The following is a 7,789-nucleotide window of genomic DNA, read 5'->3' on the forward strand; positions in this document are numbered from 1 at the left end:
ATGGACCAGACACGACATATACCCCCAAATAGGCAATGTTGACCTTGAATGAGCAAGTGCGACCTTGAACCTGGAGGTAGGGGTCTGATTGTTGCGCATGACACATCGTCTTATTATAATAAACATTTGTGCCAAGTTATTTCAAATTCCTTTCATAAATGACAAAGATATGGACCGGACACAAAAGTGTGACGGACGGACGGACAGACGGACGGATGTTCTCACAGGACAGTAATTATGTGGCTACTCTTTTGTTCTCTCTATTGTTCTTTTTAGCCACACAAAAGAAATAGCCACATAAAAGCATTACGGAATGAATGACATCAAAGAGGAAGAACAGTTACCTATTGTCCCTCTAGCCACATAATTACTCTCCTGTGAGTGCGAACGGACAGACGGACGGACGGACGGACGGACAGACGAACGGACGGAGCCTATTTCTATATCCTCCTTTTTTCTTCGAAACGGCGGGGGACAATAACCTTTCATTTTCCCAATGTACTAAAACAAAGAAAAGCAGTGAAGTTAAGAAAATAGCATAATTACGTAAAAATGTAATTAAGAGTGGCAAAACTTTGCATACTGAGCTAACTTCTGACCTTTCATATATTATAAAGTTTCAAGTGGATATCTGTTCTAGTTTAAGTATTAATGATTATATATCAGAACATTTTCTAAGCCTTAAAGGGGCATAACTTGTGTCATTATTCAATGGAATTGTAATATTTTCGTCATCTGAGCTTGCTTGTAACTATTTATATAATTTTTAAGTTTCAAGTTATTATCTGTTCTGGTTTAAGACATTTTATGGTAAATAAATTTAAAGACATAAAAATGGACTTAACTTTGTCAAAATACAATACACAGTTATCCCCCACTTTTTTAGTAATGAAACTTTACTTGCATATCTTACTTGCGACACTTCGTATATATTTGAAGTTTCAAATGATTATCTGTTCTAGTTTTAGATATATTCAAGTACATGTTATAATTTTAGAATATTTTCTAAGTCAATTTTTTTACCTTCAAGTGTGGCTTTGACCTTAAATTGGCAAAAGGGTAAGATTGGTTTTGCACATTGCCCATTAGTGTAGGACTTACAGAGCGGACATGACATACTGTCTAATATTTGATTGGTTGATATTTGACCTTCAATTGTGACCTTAACCTTGAGCTGACACATGGGCAACATGGGTTCTGCACATCCCCTTGTTGAGGTTAACATTTGAGCCAAGTTTGAAGAAAGTCCTTCAATTGGTATAGGCTTTATAACGGAGACGGAAAGACCGACCGACGCGACAAAGCGAGTCCATCAAAGCCCCCCCCCCCCGGCAACATTTTGTGGTGGGAGTATAATGAACCGAAAAAATGTTGGTTAGATGCATAAGTAGAAATAGTATTGATCATTCCTGTAAAGTTTTATAATTTGGGGAAAACAGTATGGCCCTTTTTACAGACAATCTTTCATACTACTGATAAAATTATCTCGATGTTTCTTTGTCAAGTCTAAAAATTTAGAATTTTAGACTTTTAATAAATCCCCGATAGAATAGTAATTTCTTAGTATTATTAGATTAGAGGCGTATTTCAACGCGGATTTTTGTGTGTGCAGATTTTTTACTGAGTTGGCGGGTCAGTAAACCGGAAGATAAAAAAACAAGATATGTTTGTAAAACATGTATGCCCCCTATCGGCAGCCAATTACTCATGTGATCAGGTTATTATGACTGACTTTTGACCTAGTGACCAAAACATCAATAAGGGTTAATTATTTGTCATTACTAGTTACCGCAAAGGTTGTGTGCAGCATTTTTATGACACAATTGTTTCAAATCTTACCAAATAAATACATGCATAAATTTAATGAATAATGCAGGCCTCATTAATGATAGCCAAGTTGTAATATTACATAAGACCTTGAAATGTGTATACCAAAAGGATTTTTAGTTTAATAAAAAAATACCAACCAAGGCAACTTGAATTGTTGAGTCAGAAACAGTCTTTATATTCAAGGTCAATATGACATTGACCTTTGACCCTTAAATCAATAGGGATTATCTACTGGCCAAGACCAATACACCTGTTGGGATATTAATCAGAAAGCGTTGCTACCTATCAGGACAATATGATCTTGATCTCTGACCCATTAACGCCAAAAATCCATTGAGGTCATCTTTTGACTAAAAGCTATGCATCTGTTAAGCTTGAAGGTCAAGGGTCCATGGGTTGTCCAGTTATTGATGGAAAACCATTTTGAAATACTAGGTCAATGCAACCTCGACCTTTGTTCCCCTGACCCCAAAATCATTAGGGGTCATCTACTGGCCCAGACCGATGCACCTTCAAATTTGAGGGCCAACAGCCAATAGCTTGTCAAGTTATTGATCGGAAGCCGTTTTTACCAACAAGATCAATGCAACCTTGATCTTTGAGCCCTTGACCCCGAAATCAATAGGGGTCATCTGCTGGTCTTGAACAGTCATCATACCAAGTTGAACTTCCTAGGCCTAAGCGTTCTTTAGTTATTGATCGGAAACCGGTTTTAACTACAAGGTTAATTTTGTTCTTGACCTTTGACCCCTTGATCCCAAAATCAATAGGGGTCATATGCTGGTCATGAGCAATCATCATACCAAGTTTTAAGTTCCTAGGCCTAAGCGTTCTTTAGTTATCACTCAGAAACTGTTTTTACCTACAAGGTCAATGTGCCTTGACCTTTGACCCCAAAATCAATAGAGGTCATCTACTGGCCATGAACAATCATCATTCCAAGTTTGAAGTTCCTAGGCTTAAGCGTTCTTCAATTATCACTCGGAAATCATTTGGTCTACGGACCGACAGACCGACCGACAGACAAATGCAAAGCAATATGCCCCACTTCTTTGAAGGGGACATAATAATGGCCTAGAGGGGTAGCCGGGACACACTTTAAAAATCAAATTAACTAAAGAGCCACAACTTTGATAAAAATCAATGAACAATAAAAAGCCGATGATTTGCACAAATAGACTTGGTACTGATAATTCTTATTAAGTTCTGATGAAATTGCACCAGCTGTTTATGAGAAGTAGTCTGAACAAAATTCTGTGCAGCTGGCAACACACAAAAGAACATATTTTTATTCAAGGGTCATAACTCGGCCAACTCAAATTGGGAATTTTAAATAAAATGCCAAATATTCACTTGGAAATTATTTTGTCAAGGGAGACATAAGAATTATGCATAATATAAACTTTAAAACCATATACATTGTATTATTAACTTTAGTTTTTTTGTTTGAAATAAAAAATTGATAACAATTGTACATAAATTATGTTTAGGTGTGAACAATATAGTACGAAATGAACTAGGTACTAGTATCACTCCCGTGGTTATATTTGGTTTTATCCTATATTACTTATCAGTATGGAAGCATCCATTACTGTTTTTGTTCATCTTCAAATTTACCGATTTTTTGAGGAAATTTAAGCGTTACTTTAGGAATTTATAAGTCGTGAATTGGGAAATTTGCTGTCTATTTACTTTTGGGAACTCAGACGTTTGGCGCTTTGATTGGTCACTACCCCAACCCCCTTACCCACTCTACAACCCTATGGCCTCTCCAAAACCATATAAATTGCAGTATTTTCATTTGAAACATGTTTTAATAATTGATAATCACTTTTAATTGAATTTTCTTCGTTCCCCACAAATATAAATATACAAATATATATATGTATGTAACTCGCTGCTCATATTTCAGCACTCATCTTATTATGAACTCCATAATTTCAACACTTTTTCACCAATTTTCAAAATATTGGTACCTTATTGTAGGGAATTGATTACTCTTAAACTCTTAAAAGGAAATAAATATGTCATTACCATAATTTCAAGTTATATGAGGGTATGTAATCTGGAAGACACCGCAAGAGTAAGTCTACAGAAATCTGACCGCTGGGGTTTTGGGAAAATTACCCGACTGAACGGCAGTTCATTCGAAATGAATGAAATTTGTTTTGTATTGTGCATATATATATATATATATTATTTTTAATAAAATACAATTACGTTATCATTTGCATTAACTGTTCAATCAAAACATCACACGTAACTATAACAAACAGTTTTTTCCTATTTGTCAAATTATCAACCCAAAAGGAAAGTAACGGATGCAGCAGATAATGCTCTTCTTTATTTTCTTATGGAGTATTTTGATTGGTCGTGTGAAAACCTCTGACCAATGAAAATATTTCGTGCAGACCGTTGATTTCATTTGTTTTTTTAATTTTAATTGTGAATATTTAAGTCTGGGATATGATATATATATATCTACCAGGCAAATACTAGAGACCGGATAGTATCACACTTTTCCCAGCTGGTCTCACACTTATTTACAGTATACTGTATATCTTAACTGATTTCATGGCAAATAATCATTTATTTATTTAAATTTATTATATTTCGAGAAAAAAAAAAGAATGTTGACCACACCATTTTTTTCCTAGCAAATAGATATCATCTCTCAAAATTATTTATGAAAATTTATTCAAATTTGTCAGACAACAATAACTCTAATATATACATTTTTGTTTTTATAGGAAAAATATACATTCAATTGTCCTTATATAACATAATCAACTTTGAACTCTTTTTTTAATCTCAATTGCTACACGTGTTAAGCAACCAGATACCCGATACTGAACAGAGTAAATCTCATTTGTCCATATACATGATAAAATATACCCGGTACATTTAAAAAATAACATTTAAAGTAAACTATGGTTGTCAATTTATGCAAATATTTACAAACATTTATTCGGCATGAAACATATTGATACAAATAAAACCTGTTTTCACCATACACTTCAATTCAAGACGTTTGTATTGCCTTAAGCCGTAACTTAAAGTTTTGTTTACATCTAATATATATACACCTAGCAAATCCTACATGTATATAGAAAATATCCAGTGTTAGTAAACATCTCTCATCCACTAAGCACCATCTAAAGCAGTATATTTTGTTATCATTTCTAACCAACCTATAGAACCATTTAAGCCAGTTCAATAAGTCTTTGCTATCAAGTAACACCCACCTAATCCCCACTTTAAGCAGTATACCTGGTCTAAGTTAAGATCTCACCAATCTTACACACCCTTAAGCAGAATATTCAGTCTTTGTTTACATCTTTCAACCGTATATCACCGTCATAAGCAGTTTATTCCGTCTGTTAACGTCTCCTATCTATCTATCTATCTATCTATCTATCTATCTATCTATCTATCTATCTATCTATCTATCTATCTATCTATCTATCTATCTATCTATCTATCTATCCATCCCATCCCATCCCATCCCATCCCATCCCACACATCCATCCATCCATCCATCCATCCATCCATCCATCCATCCATCCATCCATCCATCCATCCATCCATCCATCCATCCTATCTATCTATCTATCTATCTATCTATCTATTCTATCTATCTATCTTATCTATCTATCTATCTATCTATCTATCTATCTATCTATCTATCTATCATATCTATCTATCTATCTATCTATCTATCACCGCTCTCAGAATATACCTAGTCTTTGTACACATGGCATCGTATTAAGCATTATATAAAGTTTTGTTAACATCTCTCGTTCATCTTTCATCCATACTCTCTTTTATTAAAAATTAACTATAGAACTTCTACCCAAATAGTTTTGTTTAAAAGTCTTCTTCTGAGTTAGCTTAAGGTTATATACTATGACATGACGTGAACGCTGAAGATAACCCCGTAGGGAAAGTCCACCAATAATCGTGCCAGGAATCTGACACGCTCGTATTTATTCATCGAACATGCCATGAAGTAAAGTGAAGCTTACCTTGATAAAACTTTATATAATCTGTTGATTAAGCCAAGAATGGACAAAGAAAAATCTTATTATGAACATAAACTACCTAATAGTTTTCCGACAGGTACAAATTTGGCACTTGGCCGCCATATTGCCAAAATGTTTGACCACGTGATTACGAGATTGACCTTTATGAACCCATGTGCTCCAATATTTTTATAAATTACATTTTTTTTAAAGATTATTAAAAGGGTGATTTACTGACTTTTATATTCAATAAAATCATATTTAAGTACTAAAAAATTAATGAAAATAAATAAAAAACATTATCTTGAATAAAAATATCGAAATCATGTCAACAAAATGTTCTAAATATAGTACAGGGACTCTATTCAAATCTGTTCCTTGAATGACGTCATAACGAGGTCTCGCGTGGCACCTGAATGTCATGGCCGACTGTAGTCGGCGTAAATTGATGTTTTACAGTTAAATAGGCAATTTTAATGACAGTATTAATATTTTGATACTTAAATTGGTATAGAACGATATTAAAATAATTAAAATAATTATTTTATCGTACAATGCACAAGAATTGATTGGGTCAAGTGTATTTGCAAGTGAAAAACAAGAATAAATCAACTTATGTTATTCTGGTTAGGTTTCGTAACGGGTCTAATCCAAAACTTTAATGCCGCATCAGATGAAAAACATGAATGTTAAATAGCGGCTTATAAAGTTTTGGAAGCCAGAACTACTTCTGAGAAGATAGAGTGTCGTAATACGCCAGGGTATTCTATTTATACATTTGGTTACCGGTTTTTATAAAATAGACATAGTTATTATATAGATCGACTTATTATTCTTAAAATGTAAAAATACATAATAATGTATATCGGTTATTTCTTTTTGTTGAAATAGACTAAAGTTTGCAGACACACAAAACTACTATATCAAATTTCACCAAAATGCGTTAAGATAACCTTGTATCATTCTTTGTTCGTGTGATTAAAGGTTTTTCATATTTTACAGTTCATTATCCAATAATTGTATCATAGTTTGGAGACCTTTCTGTTGAAAATGTGTCAGGGTTAAATCGTATACATATACATGCACAGTGCGTTAACTGGAGTGCGAATATTAGTTACCCGCACTCCAGAGCATGCCCATTGATTGGTTCATTTTTGCTGGGGTTTACATATTGTGACGGCAGAGAAAGGGAAAGCGACAGAAATGTCATATTCAGATGTTCGTTCATTGGTTCATTTTTGCCGGGGTTTCATATTGTGACAACAGGGAACGTGCTTTTATATTGGACTATGATACAAAAGAGAAAGAACACCAAAACACTCGGCAAATCTGATTAATACTCGGGGGCTACGCCCCCTCGTACAAATCAGGTAGCCTCGTGTTTCGGTGCTCTTTCTATTACTAAATAGAGCTTATTCATAAAGATATATATCGCTGTAGACTTATTGGAAACTATTAAAAGTTGGCCACTAAACAGATTATATGTATGTTCCATGTCTGAAACTTCATTATCAAGATCAACGGCACCAAGAAATTGTACCAGTCAAATGTATGTCGAAAAACCAGGTTAAAATTAATATTAAAAATAAATAAATTATCTAAAAAGTAAAAACTAATTTGTGGTATTAGATATTAGAAAATTTTAAAACAATATAGTTTATTACATGTATTGTACTTATATTTATCTTTGTTCAATTAAATGAAGTAAAACAGTGACAAGTTAAAACTGCGATAATAATTTGAAAAAAGATGTTCAATATATCATATAAAATTAATGCATATAGCGTTCTCTTTATTGAATTCTTTTAAAAGACAAAAAATGTATATATTAAGAAAAGATGATAGTTTTTCATTTAAAATTGAGATAACTGAAATTAATTTATAAAAGAATGATATTCTTTTTTGATTTCACGTCCTTTGTCTCCCCCCGGAAAAAT

The sequence above is a fragment of the Ruditapes philippinarum genome, unplaced genomic scaffold (genome assembly GCF_026571515.1).
Source record: "Ruditapes philippinarum isolate M1 unplaced genomic scaffold, ASM2657151v2 ctg2081_1_1_1_1, whole genome shotgun sequence".
NCBI classification, from domain to species: domain Eukaryota; kingdom Metazoa; phylum Mollusca; class Bivalvia; order Venerida; family Veneridae; genus Ruditapes; species Ruditapes philippinarum.